Source organism: Lonchura striata, chromosome 5 (genome assembly GCF_050655825.1).
Source record: "Lonchura striata isolate lonStrDom1 chromosome 5, ASM5065582v1, whole genome shotgun sequence".
In the NCBI taxonomy this organism is placed as follows: domain Eukaryota; kingdom Metazoa; phylum Chordata; class Aves; order Passeriformes; family Estrildidae; genus Lonchura; species Lonchura striata.
In genome coordinates, this window is record NC_140707.1 from 55,095,028 (window position 1) to 55,118,097 (window position 23,070).

The 23,070-nt window shown below is 36.6% G+C and overlaps 1 long non-coding RNA gene across 1 annotated transcript in view; it reads right to left on the bottom strand.

Annotated features, from left to right (window-relative positions):
- LOC110477271 (uncharacterized) overlaps nt 1-22,997 on the bottom strand; it is a 115,058-nt gene extending 92,061 nt beyond the window's left edge. The window contains exons 1-3 of the long non-coding RNA XR_014955720.1: nt 20,449-22,997; nt 19,556-19,660; nt 855-12,128 (exon numbers count right to left, since the gene is read on the bottom strand). This is a non-coding gene — a long non-coding RNA (uncharacterized LOC110477271). The remainder of the gene's footprint in view (nt 1-854; nt 12,129-19,555; nt 19,661-20,448) is intronic.
- Between the last annotated feature and the right edge of the window lie 73 nt (nt 22,998-23,070).

Genomic DNA, 23,070 nt, shown 5'->3' on the forward strand with positions numbered 1-23,070 from the left:
AGTTATTGAGATAACAACAACAACTTTACAATTCAGGACCTAAATTATCTATTTTTATCTTACATGGTTGGAGAATAGTATAGCCCTTTGCTAGTACTTGGTTCAGAGCCATATAATAGGCCATAAAAAATAGAGCCAGTGAAAATCTGTTTTTGCAATCATTGGGGAAGACATGATCAAACATTGACACACTGAAATTGTTGTGTTTCTGATATAGGGGAGATTTTCTGATTGCTGGCAAAACTTGAGTCAGGCACTCCCAATTCCTCCTACTATGCACACAGGGCATACACAAAACAAACATCGGTTGTATGATTTGCACCTTTGTTGCATCAACAGTAGCAAGCAATTGTTTCCCATGTACATGTGTCTGGGCAAAAACACGGTGCTCACTGAAAGAGGAGGTGGGGAGACCCCATTTATGTGTACCAGCTGAGAATGGCTTATTTGGCAAGTCTATAAAGTTTGGGGGGAATTTCCTGAGCAATGAAACAGAGGTCTAGTCAAACTACTCCTCCAGGAGGCTCTGAAATGTGAAGTCCAAATTTGTACAACTAAATACAACCACATATTTGAGGAAGAAGTCCCAGCTCACTTGCTCTCCTGTAAGGAATAGGATTACTCTACAGTAAAATTTGTCAATGGACATCAGGAGTGTCATCCGATGACAAAAACCTACCAATTGGTAGGAATTAACCAGCTGCAACAATTCCCTTGCCAAACAAGCTCAGCTGCAGCATCAGAGTCATATGAGGCCATCAGAGCTGCTCTGGATAAGCATCTGTGCCAGACTATTTTTAAATAAGATAGAGCTAACAACAGCTAGAGAAAATAACCTAAATAGGATTTCTTACCTGATTAGGAGATAGCCATTTCTGCAATATTATGAAGATAGATCTGTCTTCCTCTAAGCTTCAAAATTTCTCTTCAGTACTCAGTCTTATTAGAGGATCTTTCAGGAATGGTACAAGCCTTAAGAGAAACCTCTTCTTAGTTTCAACTTCAAGAAGCAGAATATATTGAAATTGAACTGAGACAAGAGTTGGTGCTGATGCTGGTGCTGCAACTTTTTGTAATTGCTTCTGGTCTCTCCCACTTTATTTTTTTTTCTTCTGTATCACAAAAAGTATTTGTTTCACAAAGTCATTCCTGAGAAAATTTAAAGCAGCAAAAACCTCTACAATAGATGTCAGCATGAGTACAATATATAATTAAACTGTTGAATTCACAGTCCCAAAACTTTACTAGGGTGCATTCTTGAAATTGATTATGTATTTGTTAATATAAAAATCAACTCTTACAGATAATTACAGGAAAAAACTACAGGGCTTGTCAGTAAATAATTCAGTATTACAGGATCTTTCATAGACTTGCCAATTTATTGATAATTTTATACAAAAAGAAATTAAACACTACATAAAAAGGTAAGTAAGTTTCATAATCAAAATTATAGTCATCATAAAAAGAATGATATAAATCTAAGACATACTCTTACTAGACTGACAGCTTCACCATTTGTGATTTTCTCACATACAGCTCCTCAGTCTATAGCCTGGATGTCATCCTGCTGCTCTTACTTAGGAATTCCAAATAGGAAGCATCTCTCTCTCAATATTAATTGTATATTTCTTAATGATCTCAAGTAGGGCTTCTTTTATCAAAAACAATACATTTTTTAGTGTATTTATTTGCCTTGTGAAATTACCTGAATGTATTTCAACTGCAAATAACACTGTTAGACTTCCTACTTGAATTACATAGATTTCCTTATCCCTTTAAGACCCTCCCAAATAACAATGATAGCCCTGTCTGCCCATGTCTAAGACTGCCACTGAGGAGTCATTCATCTGCTGAGGGTTGTAGTCTTTTATATTGAATAAAATTTACAAACACAGGCTCTCTAATCCATTATTCTACTGAATGAAGTTTACCAGATAGATGAAATTGAAAGACACTTGTAAAATGCTTTGCAGGAACCTAGACCACAATGACTGTTTTGTGATAAAAAGTGATCAAGCAATATCTTGAAACATGGGATTTGATTATTCTCAAACTCAGAAGTAAACCAATATAACACATCTAATAAAATTTATGCAGCACACTACATTATCTGTGCTTTGATTTATATATAACCCTGATGCAGAAAGAGGACAAAGGAGCAAAAAAATTAATTTAGGATCAGTCTGATCACTGGCACATTGCAAAAATAAAGATTCAGAACTTGACCTTGGGGACATTTGGAACATTAATTGCATTGTGAATCAGGCCTTTCTTTGAACAGAAGTCAAGTATGTTTTTCCTCTATTTATTTATTATATGAAATTTATGTTATTTTCCTCATTTAAAAGAAGCATTTTTTTTCTCCAAGTATCTTAGTGACCAAAAAGTCATATCAAGGGGCTCAAGCCCATAATATTTATGTGTAGCAAGGGTCTCCAGATACCATTTCCAAACCTTCCCTTGATAACAAAATACTGAGTACACTCAGTAGTTCTGTGTTATACCTATTTAATAATGATATGTCAGTAGAAACCACAAATGAAACACAGGCCCAGAAATGTTTTGCTTTGGGATATTTCTTCCAGTTCTAATTCAGCACTAAAATAATTACAGGATGTTTTAATTATCAAGATATACTCCTTATTGAGCAGAGTAATTATAAATAAAAATATATTGTACATTTAATTATTTATTTTATAGATTAAGAACGATTGTATCAAAGTACCAAGGTACCAAAATATTGTAGATTTCTCTTCTTAAATGAAGGAGAGAATTTTTCCTGCCAACATAACATAGAAAACCAACAATAGCTTCATCACTTCTCAAAGTCTCTGAGCTGGATCCCGACTTAGAAGCCTTCATCCTCTTCCTGTGAAGTCATCACTGAACAGTCCTGAATTTCTGCTTCTCTGAATCTATTTGAGTCCTCTGATTATTAACCTCTCTTACATTAATTTCTCTTCTCAAAATATTGTCTTTCAAAGCTCCCAGATCACATAGTTTCAATACCTCAGGAGGTTTTTTTGTTGCTGTTTTAGTGGTCCTTTGCTATGTTTGGATGGATTGTTTGTTATTGGGGTTTTGAGGTACTTTATTATTGTTTTGAGTTTTGTGTTGTTTGTTTGTTTGTTGTTAATAAGCTCCCTTGTTTTCTCAAATTTATTTAAAAGAAGATTTCATTTGCATTTGCTTTTGTTATAGCTTAGAGTATTTTTAGTACTATATCATCATGGACAAAAGGGGCTAAGAGAGACCTGAGGAGGAATTTCTTTGTGCAGTTCAAATGCATTACTTCTTGATTCACCCACCATGTAAACAAATAACAGATTACACCCTCCTTCTTACTCCAGTTTTGTAGGTTATGTCCTGAACTGTTTCCTTGTCTCTCTTCAGCTGGGCTAGCAATCACTCAAGCAATGAGCTCATAGGCACTAATGGCTGAAAGCCTAATCCTTGCAGTTTACCCTTGCAGCTTCCAAACTGCAGCTTTGTTCATATGTTGGATTGGATGCTTGCTTTTTAGTAACAGCATGTGTGTTTTTTACTCAGTTTGTGATCTCTGTTATTTACTTTTCTGCTTACCTTGCACATGCCCAAAGGTTTTCAGTCTTATATTTAGCAGCTGATTGTTTTCACCTAGATTTTTCCATGTAAAACAGTTAAAAGCAAAAAAAGTTTCAGACATTGTCAGAGAAAGCCTACTCTCTAAACCCAAATATTTTCCAGAAGAAGACTCGAAATTGCTGTTTTTCTTACAATTCCTAAAATGAAATCCATCACTTATAAATAAGCATAAATTACTTGATTTATTGAAAAAAAATACTACAAAAGTATTAAGGAATCCATTATATATATGGTTCATCCAACTAGATTGAACAGACAAAATGCTAATCTGAGTCCCAGTTTCTTAATAGGGACTCAGTCTTGGTCACTACAGATATCATATCAGACACCCAAAGTGTTCCCTCCTTGGTCAGAGCAAGATCCATGTGACTGTGACATCCACCTTGCCTTTACATGAAGCCACTTTCAGCAGTAATAAACAGCGCCAGTTGTTACAGAATTTTTTTATTGCTCAGACAGTTATTCTCTACCTCCCCTGTCATAAAAGCACAACTCGGATGAAACATCCCTCGTGTCTGTTCTGGCTTAGAGACTACCTTTAGGACTAAATTGTGTTGATGAAATAGATTTTAATCTTAATTGCACCTCAAACTCAAAACAACCTCATGAGATTTCAGGGATGTCAGCATTCACAGCAGCAGCAACATAGAAACCAAATCACTCCTCCCCTCCCCCAGGTGCAATCTGGCTGTGGCACTCTCAATTCTATTATCACTTCTGTTCTTGCCAAAAAAATGCCAAAAAATATTAAAAAAAAAATCACAGACATTAATTCTGAGATATTTCCAGATGGAGTTTTGGCTCAACATCTGAAATATTTGTTAACTGACCAAAAATATTCTCCTGTAAGACAAACATTTTTATTTTTCAATTATAAAGTCAAGTATTGAAGACTTTTGGTTTTAATGTTATATGTTGCCACATGTTAATGGAGCAGACAATGTTTTAAATCAATCAACCTTACTGTGAAAATATATTCATTAGTACAGCTAAAGAAAGCATATCATCTTTAATTCAGAAGTTAATTTAAGATTAAATTGGCATAATAGCTAGATAAAATATTTTAGGCCTTAGAGGATACTTCTTAATGGTAGGGGTAGTAAAGAAGGAATTTTTACAGCAATGGAATATTCTCTATAGTTTCTGAGTTTGCAGCATGGAAAAAGTAAAAATTATCAATTCAGTTTTGACAGGGTGCTTGCTACACTTGCTCAAACTCCACTTTACTAAACCTGATCTTTGGGTTGACCCAATATCAGCCACCCTGGAAACTGGAGAAGGCAATTCTGTTCACTTTTTTCTCAGGAAACAGACTAACTGCTGAAAGCTCCAGGGACACCCCATTCTATTAGCAAACGAGTTCAACCTTGCTTGCAATGAATGAAATTAGAGTAAGAAAAGGCACAGAAAGTACTGAGAAACAGGCAGGTACTCCAGGATCCCAAAGAACCCACAACCACATTAGCTGGGTTTATGTTTTTAGTGCAGAAAGGTCATAATCAGCTTTGCAGCTCTTTCTTATGGAAAGATGGTGTGTAAGGAAAGGAACTGTTCAGCAAAACCTGTTAGAAAGAATGCTCACATGGCCCTGCCAGGTCACTTTGATTCACAATCACATCACTCTCATTTCTCAAGAAGAAGGAATTGTTGTCCGGTGAAATACAAGAAGAAAGGAGGCTTTGTTACTAGTTACAAACTATTAAACCATAACAATTTATAAAATATAAGACTCTAACAAGCCCTTTTGGCAAAGCAACATCCTATCTACTTCACAGGTAACAACTCATGTGAAGAGGAAATCCAGGAGAAATCTATCAACCAATAGATTAATCTCTGTGACCTTGTAGCACATTCCTAATAATTCTTCCAAAAACTGATCCTTCTTATCCCTGATTAATCACATTTCTCATAAACAGAGATAAAATAAGGGTGAAACCTTGCCTTTCTGTTGACTTTGAGGGAATCCCAGGAAGTCAGAATAGATTTCTTTTAGGATGTGAAAACACTGATAAAATACTTACTTTATGCAATAAACATTTCTTAAAGAATATTAAACCAGCAAGCCACACTTTGATCCTTGAAAAGACAATAAATAGCCCAACTAGAGTAAAAGGGGAAAAAAACCAGTTTTAATTAGTCAGACAAGACATGACAAACATGACTGGAAATGAAAACAATCCTTAATTGAAACCTTTTTCCAAAGTAACTCCAGTCATGGATTTTTTTTAAAGAACAAGCACTACTTGAACATCTCTTAAATAGATGTCAGGAAAATCATTCTGGGAAAGAATTTTAAATTCTGCAAGTGATCCTGTAATGACATTAGATTATCCTTCTATTTATGCTTAATAACGTGTAAGACAGTGGATAATTTGCGCCAATGAAACATCAATGTGCCATAATTTCATTTGTAGTCCTTAGTGAGCCAATTACAGAAATTCTTTCTTACTTTTTTTTTTAAACTGACAGTCTTTAATGCATATTGATCTGATGGTATACAGTCTATAAATCTGTCTCTCTTTAGAGAGAATGTGGAGAGAGAATGAAACAAAGTTTACAATTGACAAGACAAACTTGAGTAGTTTAACCTAATCAATCTATCTAATCAAATGTCACTCACACTTACTGTCACTGTGAAGTATCTCCTGCATTTAATTAATAAGCAATATTAACAGTCACCCCAAAATCTCTGAGGATAAAATGTAGGCCTCAGATTACAACAACATAAAAGTAAGTGTAGAATCAAAGAAAAATTATCACTCTGTTTCTTATGCACCTGTGAGGAAAAACCTTTCAGATAATACAAATTAAATTAAAATGAACAAGTACTACATGAGTTTGTGCATAACAGAGCTATGGGATTAATACAATTAGTGCTTCTTTCCTGGTCCAAGCTGATTAAGACTAAAGATAATTATTCTCTCATGAATAGTTGAAAACTTGCAGGAATACACTGTATTTTTATTGGATTACATCCTATTCATATACCTACAATAGGCTGCAATTTACTGCCAGTGTCAGACTTGTGATCAAGGAATGAATGGGCAGGGAAAGTCAATTCCATTTTGTCAAAATATTAAGTTTGGGATAAAAAAAACTGTGAAGATATATGTGCTATTTAATATGTTTGTCCTGTTATTTTTAAAACATTTCTTAGAAATTGACACTTCATATACATTTAGAAAATTTGAAAGGAAATGTTCTCTATATTTTCTCTATGTCTTTGCTAGGATGGATCACAACTAGAAAGAGTGTATTCAGTAAGTATTTGAGTCAATTACTCAAAATAATTCTTGACATTATTCAAGTAGTGTTAAGTCTGAGTAATGACAGAGACCGGAAAGGACCTTGTTTTTAGCTGTCATGATCCATTACTACAACATCTTTCCAAGATGTTTAAGATTATGAACATCTTCTCTACAGCAGCTGCACTGGGCTTGGTTTGAGCCATTAGATATTTCCAGGATGTGTTAACACAGCCAAAAGCCATTTCAGGCTCTCTCCAAAAAGTTCTAGGAAGTAAACTGAAAATATTTGAGCTGTTTGAATAACAGAGGGGCTTAGATTAGCTTTCAGCCAAAAGCAAAAGTTAACTAAAATACCTTAAAAAGCAGGTCCACGTATAGCAAAACTATCAATAATTTAGGATTCTTTAATTTAATTTGAGACTACATTTTCTCCAGCATGTTCAGAGTTTCAGGAGAAATTACTAACAGACAAGTGTTTTCGTTAGTAGCTTTTGTCCCAAGACATTTCTGAACTTGTGGTCTCACTGTTCATCTGTTCCTCTTAGTGCCTTAATCTTTCCAAACTCTTCCACTATAGATAAAAAGTAGCTTATTAAAAAGCATTGTACATCCATAAACATGGGCCATGATCTCCATCAGCCTCAATAGGTACTACTTTATTTATAGGGGTCATGACTCCCCATCAGAGAAGACAGGTCAAATCAAAGGACCCAGTTCTGTCTTCAAATTTGTAATCTGTCCCTGAAATCAGCTTCAAGCATTTTGCTAAGAGGAATTCAAAGCATTGGACACCTTGTAATAATTACAGAATGATTCTACCAAATCATGAAATAGCAAAATCTCAAAATAAACAACTAAACCACCATAAGGAATAATATCAGCTCAGCTGCAGATATTTTTCTGCCCCATCCGGTGCTAGAGGAAGCAGGTTTCCTTTTCATGCTGAGTATATAGAGTTTTGACTCATATTACCAGGAAGGCTGAAAGGAGAGGCCTCCCCCAAGCTTCTGAACTCATCTGGTATCTACTCACACAAAGACATCAATGTTCTGAGAGAAATTAGCCCCTGGAATGTTTTTGTTTTCAAAACTGTGTTCTGAAAAGGCAGCGTTTGCCACACATCTGGAAAAAGTGCTCATAGGTTAAGGATGAAAATGGGAAAGTCTTGAGAAAATAAAACATGAAAAGGGGCAGACTGGGTGGGAAAACTGCTGCAGACTAAGTGAGAGGATGAAAGGGAGCTATCCTATCAGGAGGATGTCTTGCAGAGAAGCTTACAAAGATAGCATTTTCTTCTGGGGCTTAGAGATGCTTCACTTGACGTGCTTCACTCCCCAGCAGAGTGGGAGGACAGCTAACTTGAGATTTTATAGGAAAGTGAAATCTTTGAGATATAAATACATATAAAGTATCACAGAAATTTTGCACAGGGTTGGTTGGGTGTTTGGGGTTTTTTTAAAACATCCTATTTTGCTAGAGAAGTGCCTTACTACATTCTGATTGTAGGGTATAATGGGTGGGAGAAAAGAAAGAACATACAGAGACCTTAAGTGCCATTTTCTTCTGGCCTGCTTTTTTGTCTGTGGTCTTCCTAACTGCACTTAGTAGTAAAAGTAGGTATAAACAAACAATATGTGAGGTGTACTGTAGTACATAATATTCCCATAATCAGCAATGCAGTGCCTGCTGCAGCCTTTTCTCTTGCCTATCACCAGACCTCAAGCCTGTACCTGAAGTTCAGCTGATAGTTATGAATGCCTTTACAGTCCTTGCAGTCCTTCCAAACAGTCAAATACACTTCACTAAGGGTGAAATTGAAGCTCATTTCTATTAAACAAAATATTGCCATTGCTAGAAGAATCATCTGACTTAGATTTCCAATATGGTCTTCACAATTGATTTCATATGATCTGACCATTCCCATCTGTAAAGACCTACGCAGATCTTTCTGTTATTTCCACACGTACAGAAAAGTAAGACTAGGCAGCCAGCCAGCATTTGTATAAATATGATCTGTAATGAAGTGGAAGGGAAGAAACATACTAATACTGTATAAATACAAAACCAATAAGCTGTCTGGTAAGGCACTAATTAATAACCATTAAGCTCAAGGGTATTTACTAGCTTGCAGATATTACTGTGATGCAGGGGAAAAAAATCATCCATGAACAGGACTGAAAAGAAAGAAAAGGTCAGAAAAAAATCTCCTTCAATCACAATTATGCCAGACAAATCATCAACATATAAAAAGGATTCCAAGTGAAATGGTAAGTCTCAAGAACAGTTCTATCCATTCTTTGAAATTATAAATTTCACAATCAGGAAAATAATTTAAAGCATGTATCAATTTAATGTGCACAAAGAGGAAAAAAAAAACAATGAAAGTGAAATCAAATGAATAAAGATTAGTGTCTGACCTACAAGTCAAAGACTCTTGACAACAGATTTTAAGGCCAGAGGTGAGTATTATATTGTCTCCATGCTATAATCTAAGGATTTTAATTACTTATCATTGACAAATAGCCTATGTCAATTATATAATTTCAGTAAGACATGCACTTGATTTGAAAGCAGCAAGATACAATACTTTTCTAAACAATTTGTTCTCATAGTATATTAGAAAGTGCTGATTGGGATATCCACAAACTGACAAGAACTTGGATTTCAGTCTACCGTTTCAGAGTGTCAGTCAGACTATCTCTCCATAATGATCAATAAATATAAAGAAGTTCTTCTCTGTCCCACACCCAAAACATGATTTCAAAGAAAAAGATTGAATAAAACATGGAAAAGTCTCAAGACTTCAGCCTAGAAGTGAAAAGAAAAAGGCGGAGGGGCAGAATCAAACAAAAGCCTTCTCTCTGTTTTTCTTATTGGCTAGATAAGGTACCTAATCTATTTTTTATACCCTGTGCCTACCCAAATTAGAGTCTTGACTGTTGAGAAGCCTAGTCCTGCTGTCTATCTCTCCAAGACACTGCACAAGAAATTAGTTTAATGTTTCAAAACTCAATATATTGGCCATACGAAGAAGAGGCACAGCAATATTGACTTTTACACTCTTAGAGTTTTCACTTTCAGCATTTTAGTTCAATTTTTGCCTTTGCAGAGTACAGAAAACTGTCTGCCATACTGCCTGGTGTCCCTTTTTAATTTTGCCATTTATAAATACATAGTAACACCTGATAAGCCCCTGTTAGTCACTGTGACCTTGTTAACAGTCCATGACAGATATTTGCAGATAATTTCATTATATGCACATTTTTAGTTTATCAAATCAAGTATATGTTTTTCTATATACTTCTTGAATCTTAGAAAAGAACACACCAGAAGTGTAAATTTTCTGGAAACTGGTCAACACATACATGTTCTCTTTACATTACATTTCACAGAGCATTAGAAAATGTTATGTGCTTTTTGAATAGCTTTTAATCTGATATTTCTCATACTGTGCAGTGTCATTGTTCAAAATAAGTGGTAGTATCAGTTTATTTAATCTTGTTTTGGAAACAAAAGAACATTTTTAAAAGAGGGGAGAAAAAAATCTATGAATGAAGGAGAGGGTGATGCACAATATACATGGGGAGGGGAGGGATGAATGAGAATCAAAGTTGATATTAACTAATCTTGTATTCAGCCATATGTTCACTCTAAAAATCAAGGAGCGGTGAAAAACGCTTGAACTGCATTGCATATATGTCACATGTATGTGTTCATGTTAAGGCTCCTTCAAACATAACTCTCTTACTTTACCTAAGAAGGGAAATGGAATTGAGCCATTTTACAGAGAGGAATTCTGTTTTGAGCTGTCTTCCCCTGGTAATTTTATTTGTTTCACAGACTTAGTCAAAACCCAGATGGCAGATGAGGACAACGTACATAAAAATCTTTCCTTGTACCAAAAAAAAATCTTTTCTTGTAAACATTGCCAGCAGAGTTTGAACAGCTGATAATCCAGAGAAAACGACCATTTCCTTCAGTCTAATTCCAGTCTGAACAAGTGGTTCACTGGTTCACTGTGAACTATGAAAACCTGATATATTCCTTCTTTCACATGCAGAATAGCTTTTGCAAAATGAAAACTAGCATCTGTTAGTGGTTTTAAACCTGCACTAATAAGTAAACCTCAAATATTTTCCTCATCTCTGTTGGACTAGTGTAGCATATTTCACTTTAACCAAGTGTATCAAGTGGACAAATTAATCTCTTTTTCAAGCTACCACAATAAAATGCAAAGGACTTAATTCATCCCTAGCTTTATCTGCACTAGGGTGCAATGTATTCTGGTGATTGACTCAAATGCTCATTCAGTATTAGTAGAGATTTAGACACAGCAGGACTGACAAAAACAAGGTTAGTCTGTTTTGAGGCATACATATTCACTCCACCCCCTTTTCACTGCTGTGAAGGCAGAAATTGGATTAAAGTCAATCCATCCTGAACCTCGAGCAAGAATATTTGTCCCCTGGCTGGCATAAATGGAACATAACTCTTAATCATCTGTTTCTTGTCTCTGTTATAGGAACTGGTTAAGAGCACAGCCCAAAGCTTTAATTACCTCCTAAATGTACAAACCATTTTAGAGACCAACAGAGAAACTGGAATTATTGAAACTCTTCTACGTGGTAGGCCAGGGCCTTAACATATATGGGGTTGAGTTGCAGAAGAGCTGAACCCCATCTGCCCCTGAAACTAATAGAAACAGCTTTTGCTGAGTGTCTTGAGAATTAGGTCACTGCATTGTAAATTATCATGTAATCCTTGGTTATTTAAGAAACATAATTCTTCCTTTCCTACTCAAGACTAAAGTGATGCACTAAACAGTGGTCTGAAGGAAAACATTTCCCAGAACATATCCCTGTGTTCCAGAGCACTGCATGGGGATCAAATGACATAACGCACTGCACCTCAGGGAACCACTGTCCTCTTAGCAGCTGAGCGCAAAGGGGAGCAGGAGCCTCACAGAACAGACAGAACAAGCACTGGCAACAGGAACCACCAGTGTGACAAGGAGAAAGCCCAGTCAGTGACAAAAAACACTTGGGACAGAGAGAGGGCTAGAGACAACACAACACATCTAAACAAGGAGACGAACAGGACTGACACATTCACATCAGAAAAATACTAAATTCACAAACCTGAGCTTAAATGAGATCATTTCAGGGGTGAATGCCTCAGAGGAGACAGGTCAGGGCCAGTAAAGCCTATTACCATCTTCTGGGCTCTTCCACTCTAAGATATTGTTGCTGCCTTTTGCTGCAGTGAGACGAAAGGATTTTGGAAAAAAACTCAACAACAAATAAATTAGAAAAAACTCATTTCTGTGTCTGTTTCCTCTTAAACTTAAAGCTTTGTATTGTTCATCTTGTCTCTGCTGAGGACACAAGGTCTACAGCTCTTAAAAAAATTAAAAGAAAAACACAGACTTAGCCCTTTAAAAAAGAAAAACTCAAATGAAAATAGTCCTGCAGGTCATCTCCCTAATGCCTAAATTATTTGTAGAGCTATATATCAAAGCCAACAGAATTGTCTCCTTTAGTTAGCTGTGAACTGTTTTAGGTAGAAGTCTGAAAATGTCAAAACATTTTAAATTTCGTCTATACAAGTGTAGATTCAATGGCATGAATGGGGAAAATATTTCTTAATTTCTCTCTATAACAACTGTATGAACAGCAACTTTTCCTCTACTTGGATTTTTTTTACAGTTAATTCCCAGTGGGAATAGTTTAACTGGCGATAACATCAATGGGATTGACATTGTTGTCAAGGGTTCAGGAGCTTACAGTCTCATTTTATGTCTGGCTGAGTATGAGCAGTCTCAGGTTACAGTTTAACTGTAATTATGGACTGTACAGCTTCAGTTTTTTAAGCATGAGTTCAGGCCATCACTAATTTTTCCAGCACCATCAGTGTTACAAGGGATTCTTGGAAGAACATGTAGAACATGAGGCAGTTCCAGGCACTGTAAAGATGACAAACATTATCATAGGTGCTAAGAGTTAAAAGGCGTTTCAGGTGTGTTTTGGTTTTGATGTGTTTTCCTCTTCTAACACTCCATTTATAGTCCAGATCAAATTAGAACTACTGGCTACAACCCATGTTTGAAATCAAAGAAACAAATACAATGATTATGCCTTTTAAAGGAGGGATCTTGGCATAGTATTGCCTTCTCCTCTTCATGAAAAATAGCCAAATGATGCCAGATCTCCAGAAATGGATCTATAAGAGAGATTGATTGCCAAGGAGAGATGGTAAAGGTGCCTGCCACCTTCCATGAGGTGGCAGGAACCTCTGCCACCTCTTCATAACTAGTTTCTTGGATCACACTGAAGCAGAAAAAAGCAAAATTATATTTGCCATCTTTACTTTGAGGATTTTACATACCCAAAGAAAGAACTCGTTTCTGTTGTAGCTATTCTTTGAATAACAAGAAAACTTCTGCCACTTTCTCACTTCCTTGGTTCACACCAGTTACACTCTGGCATTAAAGTATCACAGAATCAGTATTCTGAGCTAAGAAGGGACTCACAAGGTTCAGTGAAGTCCAACTCCTGCATGGGACAGTCCAAAGAATCACACTATGTGATTGAGAACAATGACCTAATGTTTTTTAAGATTTGTCACTCTTGGTGCTGTGACACCACTTCCCTGGGGAACTCATTCCAGTGCCAGCCACCATCTGTGTGAAGATATATTTTAGGTATCTTCTGGGTGAAGATATCTTTTTCTGATATCCAAACTAAACCTCACCCAACACAAGTTAAGCCCATTCCCCCACATCCTGTCACTGGTCACTGAAGAGAGGAGATCAGTGTCTGCCTCTCCTCTTCCCCTCTCCAGGAAGTTGCAGCTGCAGTGAGGTTTTCTCTCCTTCAGGCTGAACAGACCAAGTGACCTCAGCTGCTCCTCACGAGGCTTCCCCTCCAAATCCTTCCTCATCGTTCTCCTCTAAATGCTCTCTAATAGTTCAATGTCTCTCTTATATTGAGGTGCCAAAAACTGCACACAGTGTTCAGGGTGAGGCTGCCCCAGTGCAGAGCAGAGGGGAACAATCCCCTCCCTTGCCTGGCTGGCGGTGCTGTGTCTGGTGTCCCCTAGGACACGCTTGGCCCTCCTTGCTCCAGGACACTGCAAACTCATGTTCAACTTCCCACTGACCAGATCCTCCAGGTCCCTTTCTGCAGTGCTGCTCTCCAGCCTCTCCCTCCCCAGCCTGTCATGCATCCAGGGTGCCCCACTGCAGGTGCAGAATCTGCCACTTGTCTTTGTTAAGCTTTATACATTTGGCAACTGATTTATTGAAATCTCTTTGCAGGGCCTCTCTTTAAGAAAGTCATCAGCTCCTCCTAATGTTATATCATCCACAAAGTTGCTTAGTACCCCTTTGAGTCCTATATTCAATTTGTTAATGAAGATATTGAAGAGAGCTGGGTGTAAGAGGGAGGCCTGCAGAACCCCACTAGTGCCAGGATGGCAGCAGCACCATTCAGTGTAACCCCCTGCACTCGACCCATGAGCCACTTGCTCTCCCATCACATGATGTTTTTGTGCAGCTGAAGGCTGGACATTTTGTCCAGGAGGATATAATGAGAAACAATATCAAAACTTTGCTGAAATTCAAAAGTGCATCAACTGGCTTCCCTCAATCAGCTAGGTGGCTTACTTTGTCATAAAAGGAAATCAGGTTTTATAAGCAGGGCTTTCCCCTCATGATGCCACCCTGACTGATGATAGTATTGTCCTTTAGGCATTTTTCAATACTCCCCAGAATAATATTCATAACTTTACCAGGCACTGAGGTGAGACTAACAGGCCTGTAAAATTTAAACCCATCTGAGTTTTTCCTCTGCTGTGCATTATGAATCAGAAGACATAGACACCTCAAAATATTTTGCAGTATCAGAGAGAAACATATAGGCTGCAATTTGAAGGAAATGTAAATATAATTATTCATTATCTTTATTCACACAGAATTTTCTGTTTATAATGAGATAACAAAAATAAGGACAGAGCAATGAAAAAAAAGTAACAAGATAGGAATATCTTTTCAGTTTCTAAGGGACTTCCCTTCCCTTCCCTTCCCTTCCCTTCCCTTCCCTTCCCTTCCCTTCCCTTCCCTTCCCTTCCCTTCCCTTCCCTTCCCTTCCCTTCGCCTTCCCTCACTTTTTAGGACATGACAGAATTCTCAGACTTCTCCTGTACATACTTTTGCCCTTCTAAGAAAGCTGCAATTCATAAAATTTAGTATAACTCCAGAAATTGTTAGGACAACTAGCAGATGTCAAAAATCTTGGGAGGCACTGGATTCATGACAATTCAAGTAGCTGATAGGGAAAGATTTTCCTGACTAAGGAGAAAATGGTATAGGGATTGTGTGACATGATGTCCAGCATGTTGGTTGGCAGTTCCACTTCAAAGGAACAAGGCTTGAATCAAATAAGGCAAAGACCCACTTGATTCTTAAATGAACTGACAAAAATTTGTCTTGCCTTGAAGATTATCTTAACAATATTCCTAGATTTTTTTAATATACTGCATTCATACCACTTTCATGTTACTTTTATGAAACACAAGAGATAAACTTGTTTTATTGCTCTTCAGAAGTACTTTTGTGTCCAATTAATTTGGTACCACACTTTGCTTTAATTAGCCTGGAAATCCGCATCATAGTTAATTACACTGTACACCATTCAAGAGCCTGGAAATAATTAAATATGTTTTCATTACTCAATTGGCCTGGAAAAAGTATATGCATTTCAAGCCCTAGTCCTGAAATGCTCTTTCAGATTCTGGCAGTCTGTTACAACAAAACTTTCAAAAAAGCCTGAATATGTTGCTGGAAATACACAGCAACAGTCAGAACAACGAGCCATATGAAGTAATGTAAAATTTACTCTTTTCTTAACAGAACCATATATCCCTGTGGAACATCAAAGAAAGAAAATACCCAAGAGACTGCATGAAAAATATAAATTTAATAGCTATGATGTATAATTAGCATAAACGATAGTATATAAGCAGTGAAGTCAATTGAAATGATAAATACAGAAAGCTTTGAAAAACAAACCAGCATTTTTTTTCAGATTTGTAAATAAGTAATTAAAGTAATTAATTTGTAATTAAGATAAGTAATTAAAATGCAACCATTTCACTACAAAATAGTGCACTGTGATATCTGAACAGGAGATTATCTTTGTTAAACAACTTCATTTTGGATAGTCCTGCCCTAAATGTCCTCTGCCTCAGTTGGAGTTTTGTTTTTACCGCGGGCCTGTGTCTGCAAAGGATTTAGGTGAGTAAACAATGGGTGCACAGGTTCCTTTGCAGGGAGCATTCAGACAGCCCCAGCCCCCACAGCAGCACACTAAAAGGCAATCATGGGGCTGGAGCCACTCAGTGTTCCCCAGCGCAGCAATCACTGGAAAATAATTAGCCAAGAGGGAGACTCTGTGGTCAGGAGCACGCCAGAAATGTCTCTCTCACCTATGTCCCAGTGGCATGTACCTGCCATATCTCACCTCCAGCCCTGAGCATCCTCCTGGAGGGAAAAGCAGTTTGCTGCTTTCTCTGAATCACAGAAAGGATAAGGTTGGGAGGGACCATGGTGGGATCATCTGGTCCAGCCACACTTTCTTTACACCGAGCTGGGCAGATTTCAGGTTTTACTTTAAAAATAACTCAGAGAACCAGGTCACCACTATGGAAGTGTAAGCTTTTCAGACTGGACAGCCAGTTCTGTCCTGAATTGCCCCAGGTGTATGCATACAACTTCCTCAGCTGGTCTGATCACCTCTACTGCAGGTGCACCAAGCATTGGGCACTTTGAGAGAGCCTTTTGCAGAATTGTCACTCTTTTACATGAAATCTGAATCACCCAATAAAGACCTCTTATCAAATCAACCCTTAGAGCTGTGGAGGGGCTGGAAGTTCCATTTTGGGAAAAAAAAAATCAATGTATAACAAATCTTCCAGATTCCAAATCCTCCAGGAAGGTAAGTTTTAATAGGGCTGACATCAGGGAAGGAAAATTCCTGTGGTTGGTTAAACTTTTAAAGTGTTGTAATTTACAGAGTGTGGAAAATAACCCAAAATAGAAATCGAAAATGCAGGCAGTAAAATCAACAGCAAAACTTAATTGTTATGAAAATGGTAAAATAAGATTGCTTAACATTGTGGTAATATTTTTCCCCCTCAAAATGAAATTTTGCAAATTACATCCCATATATAAAAAATGCAGTTTTGGAAGAATCATTAATTTCACCCAAATATGATCCCCTCAAGGTTTCTTTGACCTGGACTATTTCTTAGCTCTTTCAAGAGAATAATTCTGAATAGACACAAAATTTACATTTAAGCCTGAATTTTTTCAGAGCATTTATAAAGGTTATCAGGTGAAACAGAGAAGTAGAAGTAAGTTCTTTCTTCATCATGGACTTCAAGATAGCTTTTAAAACCTATGCTCTGCAATAGTTTGGGAAACCAGTAGATATTCTTACTGTGAGCTTCAGCAAGGAATAATTTGTTTCAGCTTGCCTTTACGAATGAAGCAAATCAGATACACAATTTTTTGCTCACGGATTTGCAAATTTGAACTAAGCCATTCCTTTTTTGAAGCTATGACAAATGAAATTTGACCATCTTATAAAATATTTTTATCTTTAAAAACATTACTTTTATGATCCGACTTTTTCTCATTACTTGACAGCTGTATTAAACAAAGAGAAATTTAAACCTGAAGCAAATATGCCTTCATTGTTGTAATTTAAACTTCAACCAGTAACAAATTCAAATGTCAACAATGAAATGTATTCAACCTAAAACAATATCAAGATTAGAAGAGGCTTTTTTTTCTGTTCATTATGTTAATTTAAATTTCTAAGCGTGATTTTTTCAAATTATTGTCTTAAACAAATTAAACATATTTTTCCTTAATTGAAGCCATTCATGAGCCACCAAACTGCTTTTTGAAATTATGCAGGGAGGAGAGGAAAATGTTTTAAGTAAATTTTTGTTTCTATTTTACTGCAACCTGAACCAAACCAAGCAAGTTTTGGTTAGTAAGTGAAAGCAATGCAGTCCCACCTTAAGGATGATACCTTTAGCTGTGAATACTTTTGTTTATTTCTGCAGTTGAAATACACATCTGTGGTGAATAGGTACATAATACCCAGAATCTAACTGAAAAGCCCACTGAATTTGTTACCATTCTTTTCATTGACCTCAAAGGGTCAAGCAGTCTGATAGCATAACCTGTTGATATGCAACTGTGTTTGCTTTCACATGCCTATTTACAGCTATGGGAACATGCCACAGATTGTGGAGAAGCTGCTTTCCTTTTATAAATGAAGTAGCAGCTACATACAAACTGTATGTACTGCATATATATCAGCTGTTATTTCCCTGCCCATTGATATATAGCAGAATTAATAGAAAAAATAGAGAGAATAGTATCATTATTGTAGATTTTCTATCTCAATTATGATGATGTGATTTATGATAGCAAAACCATAAATATGATATTTGGTGATTTCCTCTTAAAACAGTAACTTAACTTGACAGCAATGCTAGATGAGCTAGTTATAAGAAAAATCACTCCACTGCATTGGTTTCTGTCACATTATATTTTAAAAAACCACCATGTGACAAGAAAAATAAAAGGCTATCAGGTTCTAATTGCTCCTGCACTGAAGGCACTTAACAAAACTTTCGACTTCCTGACCTAGTCCAGTAATGTCAAGCACAGCTGATTGGCAACTTCACTGAATATCCACGTTGCCCTTAATGAAAGGAAGATGAGGACAACTGAACATCATATGAATATATTCTAGTCCAGCAGCTCTATGCAAAGTTGAAAACTTCAGGAAGGAGAGGCTCATACTTTGACCTCAGACTGCAGGTCAGAAATTTTTACCCACCTTTAGAGAGTCCACGAAACAAAGGAAACTTCTGACACAAAGTCCTAGATAAACAAAACTTCAACATTTCAGCCTTAAAAGACTATTTTTCAACACTTATTTTACTATTAAATGTAAATAACAATCACATAAAATTCCATCTCTTTTTTTCTCTATATGAGGTTTAGCCTAATGGACTTCCATGTGCTGGGAGACTGAATAGAGTGCTATTTATTTCAAGCAGTTTGGAGGATGAGAGGCTGCTGAACTGAGGCCTCTGCAACAGCAAAAGGTGGTGTTGGTGTTGTGACAAGTAATACAGTAGCAGCAATTTAATGGAGCATTTCCTTCTGTACATTAGTTAAAAATTAATTTAGAACCTGGGAGCCTGATTCTAATTTCAAGGAAATCAATGTTTAAACACCCACTGAATTGTACAAGTGAGAGATAAACTTCCAAATTATTGACTGCTGCTGCTTATGTCATCTGTTTGCAGTTCAGGTGTCTGGTTTCTTAAGGGATTTTAGCAAGATTCAAAGTCTTTCCTTATCTCAAACACTGAGCAATCTCAGACAGACTCAGACATAATCTGTACCACGGAAGGACCAGTCTGACAAGCCAATGCGATGCATCACTCCCATGACATTTTGAATTTTAGAGCACACGGAATTACACTAAATAGCTGACGCTTCACCTTTGCTCTCCCAGCTGTTCAGAGCAAGCAGATCCAGTTCCAGCTGTACTAGATAATCACAGCTTCTCCATAGTATTAACAGAAGGATAGCTTACCTAGACACATAGCCATGGCTCCGACTTCTCCGTCCTCTCTCAGTTTGCTGGTCTTCCAGGACCTCCTTATTTCAGTAGCATGATCACAGACATGATCGCTTAAGGCTAGGAAAAATCAAGATTTTGTAGGAAGAGAAAATATTTATCATTGAAATCAATAATATTCCAGGTTTCTGAGACAGAAAGGAAAAGGTTTCTTTTTAAAGAAAAAAAAAAAAGCCCCAGTTTCTGTGTAACATTTGTCTGCTTTTTACAACTGCAGTTGGTTTAGCTTCAGGTAGTTTAACAAAATTGCTTCTCCTTAGGGGTGGATGGTCACACCTATGTAACATCCAGATTTTTCAGAACAAAAGTGGCAATATTAGCATAAATATGAACTATTGTAGCTAGGACTTTCTAGATATAATGTGAAATCAAATTTGCAGAATTAAAGCACTATCTTTAGAGGCAATAAAATCAATTTTATATCTCACATTCTGAAGATTTGTGCTTTAATGTTTTTTCTTATTTATTTCCTTTTGGTGTGATAGGATTAGATGTGCCCCTGTTTAATCGATCAGGGTAGTTCTGTATCAATCACCAGAAAAGACAGGCCTATGCTTACTAAGACTTTGAAGGAGATTAGATAACTAACTGCAAAGAGTGAGCAGATGAGATAATAAGGAGAATAACAAAATAATCCCAAAATAAAATGTCACAAAAACAATAGGAAGGGATTCTCTAATTTTTTTCAATGGAGTTGGTCCAAATCTCATAATAAAATTTTAAACACAGTCCAGTATAAAACAAGCCTAACTTTTGTATTATCTTATTCTGCCTGTTTTACTACTTTAGCTGCTATATTTTTTGTGTAATTGTATGCGTAAGTATCCTCAACAGCAGTATGCTCTTACCTGTAATGACTGCAAATAGATATGAATATATGTGGGAGGAAAATGAGATTTTCTGTTTTGTAAATAGGTAGTCTGCTTTTTAACTGTTTCTTTTTAACCTTATTTCACTGAAACCTGCCAAACATTTTTCTGACAATCAAAATATTTACTTTTGCTAAATTTTGGGTGTTTGTTCAGGTTTTTTGAACTCCAGAAGAAAGGTAATGTTTTGGGGTAGAACAAAACTTACATGTAGTTTTTTGCTTTCAGGATTGATCAAGGGAAATGCAAGAAGAGTAGTTCCTCTACTGAACAGTATTAAAACACAGCAACATTTATTAAAAAATCTACTTTCCTAGTAAAATCTAACAGCTTTTCTGATCTGAAATTCATGTTTTTTCCTGAATAGCAGGTTTTAACTTATATCTATTAGCCTTTCAAAGATTATTCTTCTTTGAGTCTGCTAAATGAGTTTTTAAATTTATTTAAATTTTTGGCATTGGCGAATACTTTAGCAACAAGTTACACAGATTAATACCTTTTTTATGTAGGAAAAAAACATTGCATATTTTTGGTTTAAGCCTACTATATGAAAACATCATTTGATTTCCATTGTTTCCAGTATTTAGAGAAGCAGTGAATAGTCATTGCATATAAACATGTCTTCCCCAGGCAAATAATGCTGCTTCAGATCTTTGTAATTCCCCTCTTGTTTGTGTTTTCTGTCTTGTATAATCTTCATATATTTGTATGTACTTAATATAAAAACAATTTGTTTCCTTAATCAGCCTTCAATTCACTTTGCCTTTTTTACTGTATCCCATTTTAGGTTAAAATGATCAGAAATTAATTAAATGTTGAATCTATGGGCTCTTAAAACAACATGCTAATATGGTAATATAATTATATTTTCCTTTTCATGTTCAGTCCCTTTCCTAGTACTTCCTAGCACTCAAATGATTTACATTTTTGGGGGTTTTATTTGGTTTTTTTTTTTTTTTTAATATCAGAACTTAACAAGATTAAATATGTCAAGACATAAACAATCTCCTTTGGTTTCTATAGGAGATGAGGGAAAAAAGTCTAAAATAAAATATTTTAAAATATTTAAATCTACAAGTTCTCAAAGTAAAAAAAAAACCAATTTTGTCAAATTAGAATCTTGCAATAAACTGAGTAATCTAAATAAATGCAAACAATAAAGAAGTACTATATTTAGTTAATTTATTGAAAAGAGTTGGAAAATGCTGTCTAAAATGCCGTGTGTAGAATCCCTTCCTCACACTGGCATTTTCAGGCTGACTTTTCCTATCAATATTGTATTTGGATATATTTTTTCAGTTCTCATGGGAAGTTACTGTAAACATTAAACAAGAAAAACATTTTGGAGACTGGAGCTAGCTGAATTAGCTCGTGCCAGCATTCCCCTGTCTTTGCTGGGAACAAACTATCACTGCCTGGCTCTCTGGAGTGCCTGCCTGGCTTCTGTTCTGCCTTTCCCCACCATGGAATTTGCACCACCAGCCGAGCACAGGGGAGCATCACCTCGGATATCAAAGGTGCTCACATCACCCCCACACACAGCCCAACCCTGCCTTCCTGGCCATTTACCTCTCCACACCCAAAAGCAAGAAGAAAGCATTGGCCCTCTTGATGTGACTCCTCTTTTTGAAATAACTTATGGTTTTAAAAGGACTTTTTTCCCTTCAAAGTCTTACTCTGAACACTCTGACTTTGTGAATCCTATTTGCATGAGTGATATTTAAAAAGAACTGCAAATTGCCTTTCCATTCTTATTTGGACCACATATTTGGATGAAAATAATAAGATTTTTCAATTAAAAATAGAGACAAATTAGTTAGGTGACGCTCAAGAGTTTTATCGAGTCTTCAGTGATCTGTAGAAAGTTAAATATTTATATTCCAAGGTAAATTCCACAGCACATTCATCATCAGTGTTCAGCTCTATGAGATAAAATTTAGCTGTGGGAGCACAAGGCAGAAGTCAGGGCTCTGGCATGCCATTGAAAAATACAGGTGCTGAATCTCTTTCTGGCCTAGAAAATGTCACTTTAAGTCCTTCACCTGCCAGATTTAAATAGACAGCAATTACTGTTGCCTCTATCAAAAGGAGCTTGTGGAAATCATGTTTTACCTGGCTAATATGAGGGTGTGCAAAGGACATGGATTTGTACTATTGTTTTTCCCCAGCCTCAGGATGTTTACTCATCTATGGTGATATGACAGGGAGAACACATATGGTAAATGTGCATCTGCAATAGTTATTATGATTGTTATCTCTGCAGCAAGTAAAGAGCACATTTTAATGCAAACTGAAATGGGACTGGCTGCATTTTTGTTTTAACCCAGTAGCACAAACTGAGATTGCTGGTGGTAGAGGTGCTGACTTTGGGCTTGACAGCTGTTTCGCTGCTCCTTCCACTGTATCACAGCCAGCATGCACAGACCCTTTTCCAGGAAACGGGCCAGATACAGCTGCTTTGCTCTCATCCCCTTGGAGAGGGTCTCTGCTCCTGCTGGCCACCTAAAGGAAGGACAGAGCTGTCCACACACACACACACACACACACACACAGAGCTGCTGAAGACAGGGTGTGTTAGATTTCTGGGGAGACTGAAATAGA